The sequence below is a fragment of the Scophthalmus maximus genome, chromosome 17 (genome assembly GCF_022379125.1).
Source record: "Scophthalmus maximus strain ysfricsl-2021 chromosome 17, ASM2237912v1, whole genome shotgun sequence".
Lineage (NCBI taxonomy): Eukaryota > Metazoa > Chordata > Actinopteri > Pleuronectiformes > Scophthalmidae > Scophthalmus > Scophthalmus maximus.
In genome coordinates, this window is record NC_061531.1 from 2,780,364 (window position 1) to 2,803,086 (window position 22,723).

Here is a 22,723-nt window from a genome sequence, read left to right on the forward strand (position 1 = left end):
GAGAAAAAGTTAAATTTTGCTTCTGCTTATCGGTTTCTAAAAGATATATATATATTGTAATATACGTCACGTATCAACGTAACTGCCCCTTTGTTTTGATAGGAGCTACCACGTAGCATGCATGCTAACCTGCGAGTGAAACATGAACCGAGTTAAACGGTCAATGGTCTGACTACTTAAAGCCACAACAAGACAAAGTGAAGCTCTTTGTCATACAGTTAGTATATCTGCCATTGTGCCCCTTCAGTTACCATATTTTGCCCCTATTGCTGCTTTGATGAACTTATTTCCCTTGAATTGGTATTGTAGATAATTGAATTTTACTTTTAGTTGGTTGGTTGGCCTGCCCCCACTACTGAAAAAATTATATAGAGGAACCACTGTACTGATATATCACTAATAACTTGAATAAATATAATTTACCTGACAATCGGGGTGGTAGTTTCAGTGTCGTGTTATGCGGATAATATTTAATCACATTTTACTTTGAAATTAATTCAATTATCAATATCACAATGAATTGAATTTGATGTGAACTTAACTTTTTTGTTTCATGTTTACAGGAAGGGAGACATGGGCAGGAGGAATCTGTGAAAGTCTTTGCAACTATTTTCAAGAATGGAAATGAATTGAAAAGAAAAGTTTACAGTGTTTTGGAAAAAACAAGTGAATTGGGATTGGTCCTTGACCGGATTTTAAAATTTAACACTGATTTCCAAGAGTTTACTGATGTTGGAAAAGTAGCGTGCAGATTATTAACCTTTACAGATTCCAAGTGCACTTTTCAGAAGCACCCCATCTTCAAACTGTCCCAAGAGAAGTCTGTCAAACTCAGGTACATTTCTACCATGATTTTTTGGGGGTCATGTGTTCAGATTGTCAAATTGTGTTTAAGAGAAGTCAGAGGGTCTAACTTTCTGCCCTGCTCTTAATTATCTGTTCAGCTTATACAGGTGCCAGATCTACAGGCTGGTCTGAGGCCTCTGCTTGAAATGAAAGTTCCAGAAATATTTGATGAACGCCAAACTAAGAGCATTGTTTCACAGAAGACCAGGCTGAAACTTGTTAAAGTTTGCATCTCTGACTTGGTGGAAAAGCATGGATTGTAAGTACAGTATGTGAACGTGAAATGTTTATATATTATTTTTGTATCTTTTAAGACTGGTTATACAAATAAGCCCACTTGTCATGATTGGGCTATTTTAAGAATGTACAGCATAGGTGCCTTGAATGTAATTGTGAATGTTGTAAGTGTATGAATTGCAATGGGGGGATAAAGTAGATGTTCTCATTTGCTTGATACGGAGCACATTTTTTGTTAACAGTTGCTTTTTAATCACACATTTGACTGTAAGTGCTTCTCGTTTCATTTTTAAAAGAAGAGAAAAAACTGTTTAAAAAAAGGGTCATTAGTTGTTGTTTGTTTGTTTCAATAGTTGTCCCTCCACTACTGAAAAGGTGGTTCTTGCTAAGAACATCATTACCATCTTCCCGTCCCTAAAAGTCCAAATTGATGGCAGAGGAGAAGGCTTTGTGAGTATAAAGTTTCTTTGTTAAAAACAAATAAAAATTAAACATATTTGATGGCTTGCTCCTCTCAACCCCTTTTCTAATATCCTACCCTATCTCACCAGCTCTACTTCCAGTCAACAATCTTCTGTAACTGTAATCATTATTTAAAGGAGCAATATGTAATATGTTTACTGTATTAAGTCATAAAATGACAATAATATGTCATCAGATATTAAGCATGCTAAGTTGAAATACTTTCTTTTCTGACAACAATGCTATAGCCAGTATTTTCTCTTTTGAATTGTCCATTCCGGTCCGGCACTATTTGATATGTTCTTTTTTCACTCTTCTCAGGAGCATTTCTTTGATCCAGCATCATGCTCTGGGTTTTTGGAGATGAGACTTTGCAATATCCGCCGGAAGTTAGAGGAAGGTCAGCGCCGTTACAGTAGACACAAGAGGAGCCGAGATGTTAATGAGATGTCAAGTTCTGTGCAGGATGAAGGGGACAGCAGTAACGTCAGAGAGTTCATCAACCTGATGAAAAGGCTGAGGCCTTCTGCAGAAAACATTTCCTCAATCAGATCAGCGATGCAGAAAACCTTCCCCTGGTGCAGATCGTGGATATCCAAACATTCACCCACTATGGTGGAAATCTTGCAAAAGTATCCACGCTTCTTGGATATACCAACACTGGTGGGTGTCTTTTTGTACCCCTTGCTATGTAGATTCAAGCAATTAAAAACCAGCCATTGTTTTTGTCCCATTATTGACAAATTAATTGATGAGGTTTATTTATATTATGTGTCTCTGTCCACTGCAACCACCCAGCTTGATACAGAGTTTGGTAAAATGCATGGAGGAAAGGGGGACCTGTTCCTAAGGCGTTGGGAGGCCAGCATCATGCCAAAGCTGAAAGCTGTTACGGCCAGCGAGAATGGTGATGTTGCATCTCTTGTTGAAGGGATGGAAGACCAGAGCGATGGTATGTACTAAATGTTATATCTAATTTCTTCAATTTTGCCACAAAATAATTGAATATGCTTGTTTACTTCTCTTCTTACCCAAACCCCGTTTCTTGTTTGCAGATGAGAATTGCTACATGATGTTGATCGTCCTAACACATCTCCTTCCACCAATTGCAGCAAGCCGCTGTAGCGTCAAGTCTGCGATTAAGCGACTTGTTGATTTTGTACCGGTATGTTTGATGGGAATCTTGAGTTAATGTTGATAATCCTCGACAGGGTGTCTGCAGGTCCTTAAAATGTCTTGAATTCAATTTTATGAATATTAGGCCTTAAAAGTCATTGAATAGTCCACATTTCTGATGTGACAAATTGTTAAACTTATTTAAGGAGAGCTATACACACATTACGTTGATGCAAGGCTATCAGAAAGCAGTGTCAACAAAAGAAGAAATGATTTGCATTAATATCATTGCCAAGAAAGATGACAAAAGCAGGAAGAGACAATGCTGTGTCAGCATTCACACTAATAAAACATTACATGTACAAAACTAATTATATAAGTTAAGTACTTTGATGAGCATTTCTATGCATATGTTGTGCAAAAGACTAAAGACTTTGAAATGATCAATTTAGATGATCTTGCAGATGTTAGACCTCTTGGCATAATCTCAAGTTTCAGCACTGACGAACTCTATCTCAATACGAGGTATAAGATTAATTGATGTCATGTTCAGAATTCAATAACATGAATTTTTGTACTTGTGTTATATATATTGTATTACAAATTAATTTATTGCATGTGAAGTTTTGAAAAATTTGCTTTTTAAAAGGGTTTAATATGAAATCTTAAATAAATGACTAATGAATCTATTCTTGCTTTTCATTATTTTTAAATTAAAGAAAACATTACAAATTAATTTACACACAATTAACACTTTAATGTTTATCTGGTTTACACATGTTTTACACATAATGTGTAAAACTTACACAATTATGTGTTAAGCTGCGTAACACAGCTGTTGTGTAAAATGGTTTACACATTTGCTGTGTTGACTTTAACACAACATGTGTTGTCCCTGAGCACACTCAGTAGATGTGTTGAAATTCAACACGTGTCATTTTTAACACATCACTTCTTAGTGTGTAACACCTTAAACCAAGTCTTAGCCATGAAGGTCTTTGAGAAAGTGAGGACAGTCCCAAAAGTCCTCACTCCATTAGATCTGGACTCAGATTGGTCCTCACAAAGATATTTGTACACAGTACTCAAACACAAACACACACACACACAGTGCTTCTATATTTGTGAAGAAACTAGTTGACTTATTGCATACGTTGCCCCTTGTCCTCATCTTTACTTCACCACTACATCATGCTTAACCTCAACCCTGACCTAAACATGAACCTATTTATAATCTGAACCCTAAAACTTAATCCTAAAACAGATAGAAAGAGGGGGAGAGAAGAAAGAGAATGGGATAAAAACCTTGGTGCGGGTAAGGGTTAGGGTGAGGGGTGGGGGTGGGATGCACACCCTGGTTTGGGTTAGGGGTTAGTGGTGGGGGGAGGGGTGTGATGGATTGTACTGTACATATTTTCAGCATTGCTGGGAACAAAGCTCTAAAGTCTCCATGAGTCCAAAACGCTCACTCTGACGAACAGAAGAGGAGGATCCCTGAATGTCTCAAGGCATAGAAACCAGGATGATATGGCAAAGAAGCTGTTTTGCCGTACCGCAACGCTGGCAAGGCACTGCATGGCAAATCAAACACATGCACATGAACACATTTTTGGTACACTGCTTTTGGAATGCTTTATTTCTACTATTTATGACACAATCACCATCACGGAAGATAAAACTAGCGTCTGACCACAATATAAATCAAAATCCCACCTCCAAGTAATATAAGCCATTTTTTTGAATATGTGGTTGTAGGTCTGTGGTTCAGGAGATAGAGCGGGTCATCCACTAATCAGAAGGTTGATGGTGTGATTCTAAAATTGCCCCTGACGGCTGTGTGTATGAATTATGTGTGACAGAAAAAGTGTATTTATTTATTTATTTTTTAATTATTTTTATTATATATTAGTGTGTATTAGAAGCACTGAATGACTGTCTGTGAATGGATGGATGTGATTTGTACTGTAAAGGTCTGTTAGATGAGCCTGGAAAAGTTATCTCTAAATACAGTCCATTTACCATTTAAATACACTGAACAAAATTTTAAACGCACCACTTGTTTTTGCCCCCATTTTTCATGAGCTGAACTCAAAAATCTAATTTTGAGTTCAGCTCAAAATTAATAGAAATAAGCCTATGTACACAAAAGGCTTATTTCTCTCAAATATTGTTCACAAATCTGTCTTAATCTGTGTTAGTGAGCAAGAGATCCATCCACCTCACAGGGGTGGCATATCAAGATGCTCATTAGACAGCATGATTATTGCACAGGTGTGCCGTAGGCTGGCCACAATAAAAGGCCACTCTAAAATGTACAGTTTTACTGTATTGGTGGGGTCCGGGGGGGGGGGGTCCGAAAACCAGTCAGTATCTGGTGTCACCACCATTTGCCTCACGCTTTGCAACACATCTCCTTTGCATAGAGTTGATCATGTTGTTGATTGGGGCCTGTGGAATGTTGGTCCACTCCTCTTCAATGGCTGTGCGAAGTTGCTGGATATTGGCAGGACCTTGAACAAGCTGTCGTATACACCGATCCAGAGCGTCCCAAACATGCTCAGTGGGTGACATGTCCCGTGAGTATGCTGGCCATGCAAGAACTGGGGTGTTTTCAGCTTCCAGGAATTGTGTACAGATCCTTGCAACATGGGGCCGTGCATTATCATGCTGCAACATGAGGTGATGGTCATGGATGAATGGCACAACAATGGGCCTCAGGATCTCGTCACGGTATCTCTGTGCATTCAAAATGTCATCAATAAAATGCACCTGTGTTCGTTGTCCATAACATACGCCTGCCCATACCGTAACCCCACCGCCACCGTGGGCCACTCGATCCACAACGTTGGCATCAGCAAACGGCTCATCCACATGACGCCATACACGCTGTCTGCCATCTGCCCTGTACAGTGAAAACCGGGATTCATCCGTGAAGAGAACACCTCTCCAAAGTGCCAGACGCCATCGAATGTGAGCGTTTGCCCACTCAAGTCGGTTACGACGACGAACTGCAGTCAGGTCGAGACCCCGATGAGGCCGACGAGCATGCAGATGAGCTTCCCTGAGACGGTTTCTGACAGTTTGTGCAGAAATTCTTTGGCTATGCAAACCGATTGTTGCAGCAGCTGTCCAGGTGGCTGGTCTCAGACGATGTTGGAGGTGAAGATGCTGGATATGGAGGTCCTGGGCTGGTGTGTTTACCCGTGGCCTGCGGTTGTGAAGCCGGTTGGATGTAATGCTAAGTTCTCTGAAACGCCTTTTGAGACGGCTTATGGTAGAGAAAAGAACATTCAATTGACGGGCAACAGCTCTGGTGGACATTCCTGCAGTCAGCATGCCAATTGCACGCTCCCTCAAAACGTGCGCCATATGTGGCATTGTGCTGTGTGATAAAAGTGCACATTTTAGAGTGGCCTTTTACTGTGGCCAGCCTAAGGCACACCTGTGCAATAATCATGCTGTCTAATGAGCATCTTGATATGCCACACCTATGAGGTGGATGGATTATCTCGTGCTCACTAACACAGATTTAGACAGATTTGTGAACAATATTTGAGAGAAATAAGCCTTTTGTGTACGTAGAAAAAGTCTTAGATCTTTGAGTTCAGCTCGTGAAAAATGGGGGCAAAAACAAGTGTTCCGTTTATAATTTTGTTCAGTGTAAATTATATACCATACAGCGCAGGTGCCAACATGACAGCGTATGGTACAGTACTTCCCAAACCTGACCCTAAAACTTTCCCAGCCTTTCCTTCATTTAGTTTGATGAAGTCGATTAGAGTAAAAAAAAAACAGCTATGTGCTTCCATTTTACAAGTGAACATTTGCATAAAAGCTGAACCCCGCTTCATCAAGTTCACACTACTCAGGTTCCTGAATCCCGAACGTGAGCATTTGGGAATGTTTGGTGGATATTATATAGTCTGATTCCAGTATTTTTGGATTCAGTATTCGATAATTTATTTTCCAACCATAACTGGAAGGAGATTAGGAATCGTGACATCAGTCCTGACTAAAGCCCTGATTGTTTACCAGTAGAACTTAATAATGCTCTCCTTGTTCCACTGTCACATCACTTTCTAATGAGCTAATTAATGAACTTGTCAGTCAACATTACTGAAAAGCCTTCACACATGAAGGAGTAGTAATGTGTAACTGTCTGTAAAGGGCGACTTTTAGGGATCCGAGGTTTGACAGCCACAGAATTGCTCCCTTCTTGATACATGCGGTACATACAAGCCTAAACGAAAAACATACGTGCATGCGCACACATACACACACACACACACACACACACACACACAGACACTGATTAAAACAAATAAAAATCTATTCATACACAATTTATCCAAACAAACCACCACCACAAACACACGCACAAACACACACACACAAAGCTGGCTCCCACAAATTAATTTGCCAGCCTTCTCATATCAGGCTGATAGAGAGAGTGAGGGTTGAAAGGCCAGAGGGAAGGAAACACACCGTTTTCCAGCTGATTAATTTTTCCAATTTCATCGAGACACGACCGTAACCTGCTTCAATTAAAACACCACTCTGGAGACAGATACTGTGTGTGAGTGTGTGTGTATGTATGCAGAGCTGATGGTTGTATTTTATTGAGTGGAAAATTGAATCAAATTGTGTCTTTCAAACAGTCTGTTCTCCCCCTCCACTCCCTCACTTCACCTTCTCCTCCTCCATTTCTTCTTCCTCCTCCTCTCTAATAACCCCCTATCTCCGCCCCTGTATCACGACCAGGTTTGTCTTTCTTTCCTCTTTCTAATCTCAAGCAACATGTACAATATGTTTCATTATATTTTATTAATGTAGCATGCTCACCTTAGTTGATAAGAGCTAAAAACATGATGCCAGGAATGGAACTAGGCTGTGAATCGATATTGGCATATTGGCGTAGAATTGGCATGGCACTGCAACTGACCGTTTGTCCAATACTCAATCCCTGGGAAAGCAGTAGTTTTAAACTGTGAAGGCTCAATTCTCAACTGAAGAAAGGCTCTATGCTCGCATACTCTGCGGTATATCAGCATATTTACCCAGCGAGGACCTATCAAAGGAATGATTGTGTTTATTCCTAACATTGTATGTGTCACTAGAGAAGTTTGATCTGCTGGTGGCGCTTAGATGAAAAGTCAAGTCTTTTGGTTAATTCCTCTGGGTACTCTGAATGTCTAAACATAATTCCAAGGTAGTCCGTCCAGTAGCTAAGAGAAAGTCTGGATCAAAGTGACAGACTAACTGACATTTCTGTCATTATAGGCATACTACTACAAATTCTGTTAGTCGATTCCACAGCTACTTCACAATCACTGATGCACAGACTCTGGCTGTAAAAGACATCCCCAGCATGAGAAGGCAGCAGCCGTACACATGATATTTTGGTTTAGTTTTGTACAGGGGGAGGAAGTGGAGATGCGTTGTCCATCTTTATGTACAGTCTATGGTTCAAATGCATAAAAACAACACAACATGTTTAGATTTTAATTGAACTGTTCGCCATATGACTCATTTCCATCAGAAGCAAAGGCAGAAGTTCTGGGATGTTGTATAACCAGAAATCTTCAGACTGGGAAGACTGCTGTAGAAGACAGTGGTGAGAGTGATTGGTCAACATGACATGTTCATTTGTCCATTACTCTAAGTCGTCTTCATCCATATGAATCATGCAGGTCCGAAGGGGGACAGTGGCGGAGTGTGAACTTTGATGGGAGGATGAAACATACTAAAAAGAGAGGGAAAAAAAACATCTGATGAATAAGGGGAACAGCAATCTGTCTCTGGTCTTGCAATTGATACCATGGTCTGCCTGTGTCTTGCTTGCCAGCCACTTCCAGGCCTGTTAACATGTGTTCATATGCTCAGCAGTTACCAGCAAATAGAAAGATTACAGTGAAAGTAAAAATCAATTTTAATGTTAACATCACATAAACTTGCTATCTCATTAACGGTGCACCATTCGACAAACACAGCATATCCAACCAGAACATAGTGCTCTCTCTCTGCAGTGTCTCTAAGGCTCGCTCTCCTCACCTCCCCACTGACATAGTCATGAATCTCCATTAGGAGAAGAATGAAGACACACACCAATGTCACTTTGAAGATAGAGAGAGAGGAGGAGAGAGAAAAGGGAGGGGAAAGAGAAATGAGGCAAGGGAAGGAGTGGAGGAAAAAGGGGAAGTAGTAGGGTGCTGGGTAACCTCCCAAAGTCACTTTGACTGTCAATTAGTAAAATGAGTAGTTGAGTCACATGGTTGGATGTTTGACTCCTCATGTGATTGTTGTAGTACAGCAGTAACACCGAAATATGTGGTTCATTACTCCACAATAACAACATTTACATAAAATCCTGCTGAAACATGTTTTAATGTAAAAGCCAGACAGAGAGCAATGAAAAGTGCTCTAAAAATGAAATGTATTATTATATTATTATTATTATCTCTGAACTTTTCCATTCAGATCAAATCGGCCCAACAGTTCCTTTACTCCTGGAGGCCTTCAGAAAGCTTTTATTGCTGTTGTCTTTTCTGTAGATATGAGCCTTTTAACTTCCCTTTCAAACTATATCTGCTTCACCCCCATGTAAAACATATTTAAAATATTATGTATCAACAATAATGTATATATATGTTGCTCTGTGCTGTCAATAACACTGTGCTATCAGTTATGCTGTACGTGCACTCATCTGTAAATAATACTATTATTTTACTCTTTTAGTTTGATACCAACTGCATTTCAGTGGCTTTCTGGAGCCAGTTGAGCAATTGGTCGACACAGGACAATGTCCTTCTTACTTATTCAGTATTCAATATGTGACTTAAATTCCAAAAGGCTGTCATTTAATAGCAGAAATCATGTAGGCTACAATATCTCTACCAGTTTCCAGCTACCTGTTTCCTGGAGAAAGATCAGCTTCAGTTCCCTCATCAGAACAAGGCTCTGACGAACTGTTATGTTCACATTGATCATTCTGGCTCTCGCCCCCTGATACCGTGTACGCTTCGGTCCATTCAGAGCCACTCAGGTATTGAACATATTGACACGCAGACCCATAGACTGTATATCTGAGCAGAACGAAGACCCATTCATTCATTGATATATGTTTTATAGGCTCTTTGGGGTAATGTATTCTTTATAACTATAGCAACTAACTACAAATCAGATTTCAAACATCCTGTATTATTCATGTGTCCATTAACATGCCCGGACTCTAGAGTGAGGAGCAGAGCGGTGAATGGAAGAGACCACAGCAGTGATATGGGACGCCTAAAAAGAGAAATTTCATGCATTCCTCAAGCTGAAGCCGCAGATATCTCCACAAATAAACACTTATATTGATCAGAAAATGATTATCTGTCATATAATATATTATAATGATAAGTGAGGTCATGTAGAAGTGAGTCAGTTCAATAATAAAAAAAAACGTTGAGGGTTCTCTGTGTCCTATAGGACTGTAGAACCAACCTAAAGCTTATATAGATGGAAAAAGTCTTTGTGATCATACTGATAATGGCATCACCTTCAGTATCTGTGAAATTACACAGCAATGCAAAAGGTATTTTACCTTTTGCATTGCTGTGTAATTTCCACTCAAAACCAAAAATGACATCAGGGGCTCACCAAATCTGGTGTTAATCGTGATATGGAAACTATGAATGTCAACAATCACTGAGGATATTCGGGGACAATGAACATGCTAAATTTTGTGCCAATCCAAGTGGCAGTTTCTTTCAGTGAAAAAGTGAAATGTCTGGAATATTTCCACTATATATTATATAACTGTTGTATTTATACTTTTACAGCAATCCAATAGTAATTATTGAACCAAGGTTTAAAAAAATATCACAAGATGATGTAGTTTCTGTTACTCTGAGGGTATTCTTAATATATAATTTCTTAGAGACTTACCCTAAACTTATCCATAGCTACTAACCTACAATTATCGTCATTACCTTGAAATTTAACAATTTACATTATTGGGAAAAGTTCCAAAAACCTATGTACACAGATTTAGGTCCCCACAAAATAGTAATTCCCACACAGACACACACACACACACACACACACACACACACACACACACACACACACAGATACATACATACACAGTAAGACAGCAAAGGGAAATGAGTTCAACATTCCTCATATGTTCTGCCAATAGTTCCCAGGGTGCATGTGTTGCTCAAGTCGTGTATATATTTTCGTATGCATGTATATGTGTGTGCTAGCTATTTCATGATATTTTTGTGTGTGTTTTTGTGTGTGTGTCAGCAAGTATTCTTAGCTCCTGCTGTGTTGTAACTGTCGCTCTGGGAAACAGGCATATCCTCCGAACCCCCCAGTTCCTCTCAGGGGGTCACAGCATAGGTCAGAGTTGAGGTGTCGGGAAGGTCGTTTCCGTGATGATAATTCTCCTCCCGCTCAGACACCAGGGGCATTTTTTTGCACTGTGAAAATCATACAATCACACACCAGTGACTCCACACAGCATGGCGCGAGCGAGCACACACATCTATCTGTCTCTATTGCATACTTTCTCGCTCTATGTGACTTGTCCTCTTGCTTTTTTTTCATTTTTCCTTTCATTCATTTTTCATTCACAGAGTAAAAGACATGTTCTTCTGGATGTCTTTTAAGTATCACATTATCATTCTGACATTACTAAGACTGAAACAGGGAGTGAATATCTCAATTTCCTGAACAAAGGCTGAAGAGGTGACATGCTGAGCAGACATATTGCAAGTTGCAAGTTCACAACAGATGGAGTCACTAGATAATTTTTCAATAAAAATGTTGAAAGTTACTTAATGTAAGTCGCTTTGGAGAAGCTAGTTAGCATTGATATTGTGAGAGTGTTAGCAGACTGACATTAGCATTTAACTCAAAACACCACTGTGCCAAAGTTAGCCTAATAAAGCTGCTAGCATAGCATATATATATATATATATAATGCTCGGAAACAAAACATTAGGTGTAGAGGAAGAATGGTGTAACATAGCTGAAGTCACAGTATTTCATATGAATTTAGAGCCTATATGAGTTGTTATCTCCTAAAATGTACATAGAATTAAACTTTATGAAGATGTATTGTTCGAATTATAGTTTTACGAATAGCTTTCATACAATTTATAAATAATACATTTAATAAATGACCCGATAAATGTATTTATTTTTTAGAACTTGAATAGTTCCAGGTAGGACAGTGGCCATTTCTTTTTGGTGACCATAAACTACAAGCTCATTTACTTGGGGATGCACAACCCATTTGGATGGAATAGAGACTTTCTTTCTGCCTTTACCTGCTGAGTCACAGTGTGTTTGCGTGTGTATCAGTAGGTGTGGTAAAAGGGCGCTGTCTGGTTCCCAAGCCATGAAATTGTAAAGGATGCTGCTATTTGCACACACACACACACACACACACGCACACACACACACACACACACACACACGTACACACAAACACACACACACACACACACACACACACCAGCCTCCCATTGGTTCCTTGTCACCATCTTGCATTCCTTCACCTTCTTTGAGTTTTTCCTCCCACACTCCCTCGTCTCTGTGCCGTGTGATCCAGCCATCCATCCTGTACTCCCCCACAGGGATCCCTCCTCCTTTTCCCCCCCTCGTCTTCCTTGCTTTCCCTCCATCTGATCTCTGACCCCATCCTAACAGACAAACATTTATGTAGTAAAAAGCAACACTGATATTCTTGTAATTCAGCCGAGGCGCACCCCCAGATTAACCAACAGTATCTTGTTTTCGTCCCAAGCAATGTATGTGATATCTGATCTTGACCTGGTATGGTTTATTACTTAGTTTAGTTCAAACCTCAAAAATGTGTGTTAGGAGTCCAAAGAGAAACGGAGAGGGTAAAATTGGAAAAGGAAGAACCTTAATGTGAACAAATACATCTTTTATCAATAAATCAACAGAACATACACAGTTCCATGTGGACATGGTTTAAACGCTACAGTCTTACTTTCAGCATATAGTTTCTAATTTTAGTTAATGTGTGGCAAACTCTGGCATTCTTAAATGCATTCTCTATTGCATGCCCTGCTGTTGTCATCTTAGTAGACCTGAACTAGAAAACTATCTATTAACTCCAGTGAAAACCTACAAATGGCAATATTGGACACTTTCAGCTGTGACGTTAAACTGAAACATTGAGTCAGAGGACAAACCATCCAGAGGTTTTTTGATTATTTGTTATTTAGGCTTTTATTTATATACAAATATAGTGTCATGATCTGCATGGATCATGAACTCTTAGTTATAGTGGACTCTGTTTTGTTTATTTTATGTATTCCCTTTGTTAGCGCTTTTGATCCCTTGTTGTTGGTTCCGGTTTTATTTTGAAGTAGTTCCTTCCCGCACTTCCTGTTTCCCTGTCTTTTGTCTGTTCTCTTTACTTTGCCTCTGTCTCCTGCCCCTGGGATTGTCTTCTCTGTTCCCGCCCTCGTGGGCACCTTTAGTTGTGTTTTTTTTTGTTTTATTGAGACACTGTAAGTCTGTTTTCTTTTGTTATTAAATATCCTTTTTCACCACCTCTGCATTTGGGTCCTGCTTCCTGCAAACCGTGACGGAACGACTCGACCACAATGGACCTAGCACGTGCTTTATTTGATTTAGACCTTGATGAGTTGATTTATACACTGACTTGTATTTATGGAGTCTACAAGAGACAATGGCAATGAGAAGAAGGAGGCGGCTCTGCACATGGCACGCAGGGAAGTTTCCCTGAGGCCCTGGTTAAAGAATTTTTACCCGGCCGGATCAAGGACTTTTTGAACACCCCAGACTCCCAGCCAGTCTCCCAATGTGCCATCCAGCCAGCATCTCAGTTGACTAGCATCAAGCCTGCTACGATCCAGCCAGCCTCCCAGTCGGTTAGCATCGGGTTTGCTAACCTCCTGCCATCCCCTGTTCCTGCGTGGGAGCTTTCTGCCGACACCTGCTCCAAGTGTCCAGTCGGAGGACCGATCGACACGTTCCCCGTCGGTAATCCGGCTGACGTCTGCTCCACGTTTCCGGTCGGTGGGCCGATCGGCACGTTTCTCGTCGGTGGTCTGGCAGAACCCTCCTCGTCTCCAGTCGGTGGACCGATCGACATCACACGTCAGTGGTCCGGCCGAACTTTGCTCCTCGTCGCCAGTCGGTGGACCGATCGCCACGTCACTCATCGGTGGTCCAGCCGAGCTCTGCTCCTCGTCGCCAGTCGGTGGGCCGATCGACACGTCACTCGTCGGTGGTCCGGCCGAAGTCTGCTCCTCGTCGCCAGTCGGCGGGCCGATCGAAGCGTCCCTCGGGGGTGTTCCCCCAGAACTGTTATGCCTGCCCGCAAGGCCTCCGGGCCTTCCTCCAGAACTGCCTTGCCTACCTACCCGCCCGGCCTCCGGGCCTTCCTCCAGAACTGCCTTGCCTGCCTGCCCGGCCTCCGGGCCTTCCTCCAGAACTGCCTTGCCTGCCTACCCGCCCGGCCTCCGGGCCTTCCTCCAGAACTGCCTTGCCTGCCTGCCCGGCCTCCGGGCCTTCCTCCAGAACTGCCTTGCCTGCCTGCCCGGCCTCCGGCCGTCCCCCAGAACTGCTATGCCTGCCTGCAAGGCCTCCTGGTCTTCCTCCAGAACTGCTATGCCTGCCTGCAAGGCCTCTGGGCCTTCCTCCAGAACTGTAACAACTGTCTGCAAGGCCTCTGGGCCTTCCTCCAGAACTGTAACGACTGCCTGCAAGGCCTCCGGGCCGTCCCCCAGAACTGCTATGCCTGCCTGCCCGGCCTCCGGCCGTCCCCCAGAACTGCTATGCCTGCCTGCAAGGCCTCCGAGCCGTCCCCCTGAACTGATACGCCTGCCTGCCTGGCCTCCAGGCCTTCCCCCAGAAATTCTATGCCTGCCTGCCCGGCCTCCGGGACTTCCCCCAGAAATTCTATGCCTGCCTGCCCGGCCTCCGGGCCTTCCCCCAGAAATTCTATGCCTGCCTGCCCGGCCTCCGGGCCGTCCCCCAGAGCTGTTAACCCGGCCTCCAGGCCGTCCCCCAGAGCTATTACCCCGGCCTCCGGGCCATCCCCCAGAGCTGCTGCGACTGCCTGCATGGCCACCCGACCTCCAGGTCTTCGTGGATCCTGCCCCCAGATCCCCCTCCACCCACCCTTCTCGGTGTGGTCTCTTTGGTTTTGTTGGGCCGTCTGAAATTCGGCCCTTAAGAGGGGGGCACTGTCATGATCCTCATGGATCATGAACTCTTAGTTATAGTGGACTCTGTTTTGTTTATTCTATGTATTCCCTTTGTTAGCGCTTTTGATCCCTTGTTGGTTCCGGTTTTATTTTGAAGTAGTTCCTTGTGTTTCCGCACTTCCTGTTTCCCTGTCTTTTGTCTGTTCTCTTTACTTTTTCTTTGTCTCCTGCCCCAGTGATTGTCTGCACCTGTTCCTAATGTGTCTCACCTGTGTTCTATTTGCCCCGCCCTCCTCATGTGTATTTAGTCTTTGTGCTTCCCTTTGTCGGGTCGTGTTTTTCCCCAGTCGTTTCCTGTGGAGTCGGTTCCTGTGATTTTTTTCCCCAGTGCTTCCAGACATTGCTTCTGTTCCCGCCCTCGTGGACACCTTTAGTTGTTTTTTGTTTTATTGAGACACTGTAAGTCTGTTTTCTTTTATTATTAAATATCCTTTTTCGCCACCTCTGCATTTGGGTCCTGCTTCCTGCAAACCGTGACATATAGTTTAGCAGTAGTTTAGACAGCTGAGAATAGCAATGCCAGACTAAATCAAAAGTAATTAGTCAATATATTTGTTGATACCTTAATAGCTCCATGAATTATCATCTCCATACAGTACAGTGTTAAAATATTGTGAATATATCATTAGAGTCGATCGAATAACCCTGTAAATCCTTATACAGATGCCAAAGGTTACCTTGTTTCTTACTAGCGCAGTGCCTGTTTGAAATGTGCCTGTTAGTAGAGGCTAATCGCTTGGACTGCTTTAATTCCACTTGCAGCTTTCTGGAGAGCGCAATCCAAACAACTTAACAGAAATACTTATTACAGAAAAAAACTGAATTGGTAGGGAGCCCTCCGGTATGGTAAGAAAGGAATCATTAGTAAATGTGTGGGTTCAGAAATCTGTGCATGTGGTTTATAAGACATAATCTGCGCTTCATAGTCTATAGATATGTAAACTGTGCACTCAGATACAGCATTACAGTAATCAAAGTGGCATGTTTTCTTCACTAGCTTTCTCGAAGCAGTCACTCAAAACACTTGAATCGATACTACACTTCCTTGGGTCCTCAGCAATACATCTGCCATATTCGGGGTCAATTGGATGAGCAAAGTTGAGAGAATCAAAATACAGACAGACTGACATATAGATTCTTCCATTTACATTTAGAAACCAGACAGTTAGACAAAGCATCAATATTTGATGACCAGGGAATAAGAATGTTTTGGAAGATGGTGAAAGAATATGTCACTTTTAAAAATTGTGTGTGTGTGTGTGTGTGTGTGTGTGTGTGTGTGTGTGTGTGTGTGTGTGTGTGTGTGTGTGTGTGTGTGTGTGTGTGTGTGTGTGTGTGTGTGTGTGTGTGTGTGTGTGTGTGTGTGTGTGTGTGTGTGTGTGTGTGTGTGTGTGTGTGTGTGTGTGTGTGTGTGTTTTAACAGGAATAATTGAGTTGCTCAACAGACCGAGGACCAATCAGCGCTCTGTGTCACCCTGCGGAGTGAGAGCGAGGCCCCCCCCCACACACAAACACGTCTCATACGGCAGGGTTAAACTGGTCCATCCCCTCTCTCAGAAAAGGTCATGGTTAAACACTTCATCTCTCAATCTCACATTAATACACATATAAACATGCACACACGCACACTCACAGACACACTCCTAGTATCATTTCTTGTAATTCCACCAACCATCTGCGAGTGTGTGGAACCACAGGGTTCCAGCCAGATGTGTGTTGTGTAAATTACATACCATGGAAAATCGAAAAGCCGTTGATTCAAATGTGAAGGAGAAAATGAGGCCAAGAGGGAATAAGGAGAGGAAAGAAGGAAAGAAAGAAAGAAAGAGAGAGGAGGAAAGGATAGAGAGATAGAATGAGATAATCAGTGAAGGAAAGGGGGATGAGCTCAGCTGTGTCCTCATCCCATTTTTAATCTCAACCCAATTAATTGGGCTGAATTAATCTCACAGTGGGCACACACACACACACACACACACACACACACACACACACACACACACACACAAACACACACTTTTGCTTTTGTAAGCCAATGATAAAGTATGCTCGCTCTCACATATGCACACAGATGCACCATTTTCCATATGAAACACACACACACACACACACACGCACCCTGCTGCGAGCTCAGTGGCAGGCATCACAGTCGGACATGAAATACTGTCCAATAGCATCATTCATCTGCTTTCCTCACAGCTCCCTCCTTCTCTCTCTCTCTCTCTCTCTCCATCCCTCCGTCCTCTCCATCATTACTCTTCTAACTCCTCCCTCTTCCTCTCATCACCATCCTTCTCTCCCGGTCCTTTCCCATGTCTGCGTCTCCCTCCCTTCTTCCTCCCTTTTTTCTCATCTTCCTCTAACTCATATTTTCTGTTTACCAAACTGTGTGATACAGGGAAAATGAAGCCTATCACACATCTTGTTTCATGAACAACATACTGTTCATTTCCCCGTACCTGTTGCTATTTTGTTCCTGCGAGTCAAAGCAATGTAAACGACTGTCATCTGGCATCATAAGAGCTATATGGACCCACAGAGTTACTGTTCACAATGATCCAATGATCTGTATTAATGATATTGTAATAATACATCAAAATCACATTCCTACCATGTGATCATGAATTATTTTTTGATCTATATAAACTTCAGGTAAAATAAAAATGTTTAACTATGCGTGACAATTTCCTGACTTCATTGTGAATTCTTCATGAAATCAATTTTCTCATCAATATAATGTTTAGATTGTCTCTGTTATTTGCAGAGCTATTCTGGAAAATATATTTTTCATACCATAATTTTGTGGACCTTGACCTTGACCTTTAATAGATCAACTCCAAAAGTTATAAGTAATATTTATATAAAGTTTGGTGTAACTTCATACAAGCATGATACACACACACACACACACATTGGTGAAAACAATACCCTGCCTTCAGTATTGTGTAACATAGGGTTAGTCGGCCATTTTCACTTGGACCTTTGATAATAGGACCACAGGTATAAACTAACATAACATATCACTCCATTCTTTTAAAAAGTCACATTAACTACCTTAAGATATTCACATGTACAGTAGATTCTGGTTAGTTAATTGAATCAAGCAGAAGAAGACACAACAAGATGACATAATTAAAAGAGCTTTAGTCAAAGGGACAAAAACCATAATAGAAATGTAACTTTTCATGCTGTATATTGATATATTTCTCATGACTCCACACAGATCTGATGTTTTCATCTGCAACATTGTCTTCAACCTCTTTGTGGTACTGTGACTTTTTCATTGTATTTCCAGCATTCCCGACGAGCCCAGGAACATGGAAAAATGTTCAAATTGAAAATGCTCATTAAAATGGGTGGATGGAATAGAACTTCATGAGCCATGGCAGTGTTACAGTGAGCCAGAACGCACAACACCAGGAGTCAGCCATCATTCATTTTACTAGCCCTGTGCTTTTCTATCTGTATGATATGTCAAGTGTCTTCAGTGAAGAAGACCATCAAGCACCACAAATACACACTAAAAAATCCCTATTCCAGTAAATCATCTTTTCATAGTAACAAAAAATGAAAAGTGTGCTTTATGTGATGTGGTCACATGCCACTGACCAACAGCAGCTTCCAGATGTATTCATTTCCTACAAACCCTACAGTGAAAGTGTAGAGCCCAGTCGGAGGAGAAACTGTGTTCTCTGTGTTGCTTCCTGATGCCACCTGCTGGAGGAAAAGGTCATGACACATCAGTGACAGTCTTCCTCCTGTGACCTTTGATCTTTGTCCAGGAACTGAAGAAGATTCTGCTGTGTGATTCTGAAAAAAGGTACGTCAGTGTCCATTAGACACAGGAGAAGCAACTGAAGGAACACACACACACACACACACACACACACACAAACGCACACACACGCACACACAGTCACTGAGTCTGTATTGTTTCAATGTGTATTTAGTCACACTATTAGAGAGGGAGGTCCAAAGGTCAGGGCTCTTGGGTCACGTCCCTCCTCAATGTACACCCACACAGACATACACACACACACACACACTCACACTCTGACCTGTGACCTGCTGACTCCTCATTTGTCTCACTTTTGCTGTCTGGCCTTCTCTTCTCTGTTCTTTTACTCTCCACGCTTCTCTCTTCCTCTCTCTCTCTCTGTTGTTGTTGTTTTCTGTTAAGTCATTCATTCACATGGATAATTGCTCTTTTCACTTTTTTTTTACAAATAATGGCCATAGCGTTTCCATCACATCTGTTTTTCTTCAAACTGTTCATCGAATTGCAATGAGCTCTCTTAAAATCTGCAATTCATACTGTAAATATGGCATATAATCTTCCCTCTTTGTATTTTTTTCAACTAAAATATTATACAAACATATGTCAAATTTTCCCTTTAACACTAATATATAAACTTCCTAATGGTTTTTGTATATTTTGTATTTTATCTTTATTTGGGTGTGGTTTTCATATAAATCATTACTGGTTTCTTCCAAACCCCACATACTTTTACATGTCATTTATGTATTTTTGAATTCATGCTTTGTGAAATAAACTAGACTAAACTACAAAAAGGATGAGTCTGGGAAGTCTGTTGATGAGATTAACTTAATCTAATGAGTTGAGTGATTTGTTAATTCATTTTTATTATTATTATTATTATCATTTTAAGTCACAAGACCTAAAGTTACTGTATATCAACCCATATTTGTAAAATCTTAAGTGGACTGAAGTTTGAATTAAATTGAAATTAACAAAATGTAACATTTATTTAAAGTTACTGAGAAAATATTAGTAAATTCCATGAAATCCTGTTCTATGTTTTAACAATGTTGTGCTCACATAACATGTATGACAATCACAGAAGAACTGGACACACTGCACAGAGAAATATTAACAGTATAAACTTTTGTTTGTCAAGAAGTAATTTTGCTTCAACACTTCTCCTAAAACATTAACTAAAGTTCAGTTAACCAACAACCTCCTGACTCCAGCTCTGTACCTGAAGACATTTTGTTATTTTGTTGGTGTGCTTGTTTGTTTTACTTTTTATAGAGCAAGAAGAATAAATCATTAACGCTCCTCTGTCTTTAAAATATGAAACTACAGCCAGGAGCCACATGCCTTAGCTTAGCATAAAGACTGAAGGCTTCACATAGAAATTACAAACAAATTTGGAGGGACAGCTGGGGCATCTAAGCAACACAAGATAAATGGAAACAATAAATTTAATATCTTAAAGTCTCTCTTTATCTGATTTTCCTTTCTTTGCGTCCCACTGTACTCTCTTTTTCAGTCACCTTTTGTTCAGCTACCAGGTTCACACACAAACACACACACACACACAAACACACACACACACACACACGCACACACACACATCGATCCATACGCCCTTAGGAGGGGTCAGCCAGTGGCCACTGTGACCAGTGCAAGGGTTAGTCTGGGGTCATTACGTTACCACAGCAATGAAGGCAAACCTCTGTCAAGGTCAGTGAATGGTCATAATGCTGTTAGTCCACATATGCAATATTAAACCTTTACATATGCTGTTTATGCCAACACACACTATACACTTCTGTCACACTCTTCTGGTATGTGGATACGTACATATGTTTTTTCCTTTTTATCCCCCCCAAAAATGTATTATTAGTATGCAAGATGGTGTTGCTGGTGTGTGTTAAAATTATGTCCACAACAGCCTTAATGAAAAATGTATCCTTTTTTTTCGTTATTTCTTTTCTATACTGAATATATTTCTCCTCTCTCTGGAAATTACCTTTACCAGCTGATACATCCGACTGCCTGCTAGCTATGCTGGCACAAGAAAAAAACTGTCTGTTGCACACATTTATTTTAATGGTTCAGAATTTCCTAATAATCGCCTATGGTTATAGAGAGAAACCCAGCAGTTCCCACCACCAGCAAAGCTCTTGGCGACAGTGTAGAATCTCGTTTAACAGGGAGAAACCTTCAAAAGAACTGGACGTGGGGTCGGAGGTTGTCTGACTGGTTGTGCTGATGATAAGCTTTACATAATCAATTTTGTGTGTAAATCTGTTCAACAGTTTTCACGTAATCCGGCTGACAAACAAATGGAATGACACAACTCTCCCGTTGGCAGTGACCCAGTCTGTCCAGAAGGTGGCCCTGCCCTCACAGAGTGGGACAGCGATCTGGCGTGGGACACTACACGCCTCCGCTCGGGCAGAGCGACCTGGCCTTCAACGCTGACTTTTGACCTCGGCTGGGTTCAGCCTGGGGTCGGCTCTCACACACACACACACACACACACACACCCACGGGTTCAGAGAGGGGTCAGTGGGCAGGTTCCGCTCAGGGTTCCTACAATGATTCAGCTGCTTGATGCTCTTCATCAGGCACAATAAACCTGACACTTCAATGAGACGGCTTCAGCTGAACATTCACTGAACATCGGCTTGTTTGGATGTGGAAATGATCAACATTATGGATAATGCATTATAAGGGTAGATGAGATTAGATTAGATTAGATTAGATTAGATTAGATTGTATGTGCACTATCACTATTGTAATTTCAACAAATATATTGTAAATATATGTAATCTTATTATACAACTACATGTCATGTGCGAGGGTTTGGTCTTTCCTGAAAAACCCAAAGAGAATTATCACCAAAGTCTGCAGTTCTTTTTCAGCAGAGTGGTCATAGAGAGAGAAAAACTTTTTTTCTATACTGAGCACTTGAAATGCTGTTCCCATATACTGATTAATTTGAACCCACATTGTGATTCATTTGTGTGTATGAGACAAGTGTCTGAGCTGAGAGTTGGTGACTTTCTTCTGTCATCCTTCTCCCTTCCCAAAGACAAGGGTTGCAGTATACATTCATACTCAGAGAGGCTGTGAAATCTTAAATGTACCCAAGCACACCACATACAAAACCATTTATCAAATTAACGTGAGGATACATGTGACACATGGTTGTCAAATAATTATATACAAGATACATTGAAAGACGAGGGAATCCTGATGTGCTCGGGTGATACCTGCCACTACACTTTTCTCCATCTACTCATTGGAAAGTCTTACATTAAATGTACTTGAACAAACATGAAAACGCCGGGAAAGAGGAGCATGCATATACAGAGTACACGTTATATAGCACCATTAACATACCGTTCCCGTACATTTCCATGGCAGCCATCTCAGAGTTGGTGAAATAAATGCCTCGGCAGCCATCTTGGGTGGAGAATGGGCTCATTGTGGAAATGCTCCAGTTGTTTCCCCTTCACTGACCTAAGTCCTGTTTTTTTTATTTACAAACTCATTCAGCAATGCCTCTCACAAAGACATCCACCCTGTCACGTGCAAAAATCATAATCACCATCCGTTAGATGGTCATTTACATTGATTTTGTAGTCATCGTTTGCTTGTGTGCATATGCCACAAAGCCTCTATTTGATAAAAGGAAATAAGTCAAGTCGAGTTTAAATTCAGAGTCCGAGGCCATAAAAATCTCCTCTCCGCTGCCACATTAAATTCTCGTAATTTGTCCCAAAAAATGTATGTGAATTCCTCAAAATACATTGTTCATACCTTGCTCATAATGAAAGCATTTGGTTTTAGCGGGTCGGAACATTTAATGTCAAAAAAATTCACTTTGCTCTTCTTCCTAAATGTGTGACAGAATTGCACGTATGATTTATAAATATATGTATTTCTTCAGACTTATATAAGACAATCATGTCTACTTCACCTGGCATCATGGGAGATTCTTCACAGTAGGAATGATGATCATTTTTGTTTTTTCAAAGCAAATCAAAGC

General features: G+C 41.2%; 1 long non-coding RNA gene across 1 annotated transcript; it reads left to right on the plus strand.

Moving 5' to 3' along the window:
• The first annotated feature begins 1,370 nt into the window (after window positions 1-1,370).
• LOC124849464 lies at window positions 1,371-2,491 on the plus strand. Its single transcript, XR_007029904.1, has 3 exons — window positions 1,371-1,533; window positions 1,867-2,208; window positions 2,344-2,491. It is a non-coding gene; the product is annotated as an uncharacterized LOC124849464 (long non-coding RNA).
• The last annotated feature ends 20,232 nt before the right edge of the window (window positions 2,492-22,723 follow it).